Raw genomic sequence first — 2,500 nt, forward strand, 5'->3', positions numbered from 1 at the left:
GGTCTATTGTGGACTTACCAGGAGTGAAACCAGATTGCTCCGGTCTTTGGTGCCTCAACAGGTGGTCCCTGATACGTCTCAGTAAGATGTGTGCGAGTACCTTGCCTGGTACACTGAGTAGTGTAATGCCTCGGTGATTGCTGCAGTCCCACCGATCCCCTTTCCCCTTCCAGAGAGGGATGACCACACCCCTCAGCAGGTCAGGGGGAAAGGTACCAGTCTGCCAGATGGCAGACAGGACTGCATGCAAGCCCCTTGCCATAGGTTCTCCACCAGCCTTTAACAATTCGGCTGGGATGCCACAGACACCTGCTGCTTTACCACTCTTCAGCTTGGAGATCGCCCCCCTGATTTCGGTCAGGGAGGGTGGATCCTCGCTGATGGGTGGATCTGGCAGAGGAGTCTCAACATTACCCGCATCCATGTTAACTGTTGGTGGATCAACCTTATACAACTGCTCAAAATACTCAGCCCAACGCACACGCACCCCATCAGGATCTGAGATTATCTGGCCACTTGCTGAGCGGACTGCAGCCGTCTGTGAGGGGGGCTTGGAGTTCAGCTTTCTCAGAGCTTGGTAGGCAGGACGAAGGTCATTTACAAGGAAATGGCTTTCGACCTCCTCTGCAAGACTACTGATAAACTGTTCCTTATCCCTTCTCAACAGTGACCTAGTCCTGCGCACCAGAGAGCGGTGCAAAGTGCGATCCCCTGACAGTCGAGCCGCACGACAAGCATCTGTGGCTTCCAGTGTCTCCTGCGAGATGGAATTCTGTCTTGTTCTTGGGCGTTCACCAATGGATTCCTGAGCTGCATCAAGCGTTTCACGCTTGAAGGTATCCCACATAAGAACAGGGTCTGTCTGGCCCTCGAGTGCTGTGAGACGACCAGAGATAGCCTCGGCAAACCCCCGGGTACACTCGTCCTCCCTCAATCTGTCCAAATTAAACACCCGAGGGTGTTCATTTGGGCGGCGGGGGGTTCTAAAGTGGACCCGGAGAGTAGCCACCACTATTCTATGGTCAGTTCCACAGAACTCAGCGCTTCGATATACCCTGCAGTTCTGGAGGATCCTCCATCGAGTGCTAACGAGGATGTGGTCGATCTCCTTGGCCACTCTTCCTGTATCGCTGTACCAAGTCCAGCGATGCGGGACAGAACGCTGATACCAGGAGCCAGAAATCCTCAATTTCTGGGACCTAGCAAAGTCACGGAAAAGGAGGCTATTCTCACTGCCAGCATCAGCTCCTGAGCCATGAGGACCGACAGACATCTCGTAGCCAGCTCGATCACAGCCGGATACCGCATTGAAGTCGCCCAGCACAATACGAATATCTCGCCGAGGACATCTGTCTGCCACAGATGCAAGTTTGGCGTAAAACATCTCTTTCACCTCAAGTTTATATACATCCGTAGGAGCGTATACAGCAACAAGAGACATGAAGCCAAATGAAAGCTTCAGTCTCAATACCATGATACGCTCATCGACTGGAGTGACCTCAACTACCAAGGGTTGAAGTCTGCTGGAGATGGCTATGGCTACTCCCTGGAGATGGTGGCCATCGCTGCGGCCCGACCAGTAGTAGGTGTAGCCACCCTCACTAATCGTGCCACTGCCAGGTCTTCTCACCTCCGAGAGAGCAGCCACCTCAACTCTCAGCTGTTTCAATTCCCTCGATAGTAGTGGTAACCGATCGTCCTGTCGCAGGGAACGGATGTTCCAAGCCCCCACCCTGACAGTCCGCCTGAGGTCTAACCTCGGGCAGTCACTCCGGGTGGGCGCCACCTCTGCCACCCCTACCGACGCCGCCCCATGTAGAGGAGGTTGGCTGGCTGCAGGCCCCATAATCCACCTGCAGGGCTCCCTAGGGCTTTCCCCCACAAGCATCACGCCAGGCTGGCGGCCGCTGGGACCCAGCTGGGACTGGGGGTAACCCCCCCTCCCCACCCAAGTCCCAGCGGTCGCCAACCCAGAGGGACCCACAGCCCGCCGTACTTGCTGGGTAGGAGGGACTTTAGCCCTCCCCCCAGCGTCAACTTCTATATTAGACGTTGCCAGTGGTTATATATATATATATATATGCATGTATGTATGTTTGTACATGTTTTTAAATATACATTTATATATAAATATATACATATATATACATATATATACATGTATATGTATATATACATATATTTATATGTATGTATACATATAATGTATATATGTATATATATTTATATCTACTTATCTATCTATCTATCCATATATGTATATATATATTTATATGTATATATATATGCATATATACATGTATACATATACATATAAATAGCGAGAGATATAGATATAGATATATATAGATAGATAGATAGATGGATATAGATACATATATATATATATATATATATATATGTATGTTTTTGCGTGCAATCAAATTAATATAATTTATTAATTTCATTCATCTTTGATATTATATTCAATTTATATTTTCTGCCCTAATTCCTAAATAAA

This window comes from Penaeus chinensis, chromosome 39, assembly GCF_019202785.1.
Source record: "Penaeus chinensis breed Huanghai No. 1 chromosome 39, ASM1920278v2, whole genome shotgun sequence".
Lineage (NCBI taxonomy): Eukaryota > Metazoa > Arthropoda > Malacostraca > Decapoda > Penaeidae > Penaeus > Penaeus chinensis.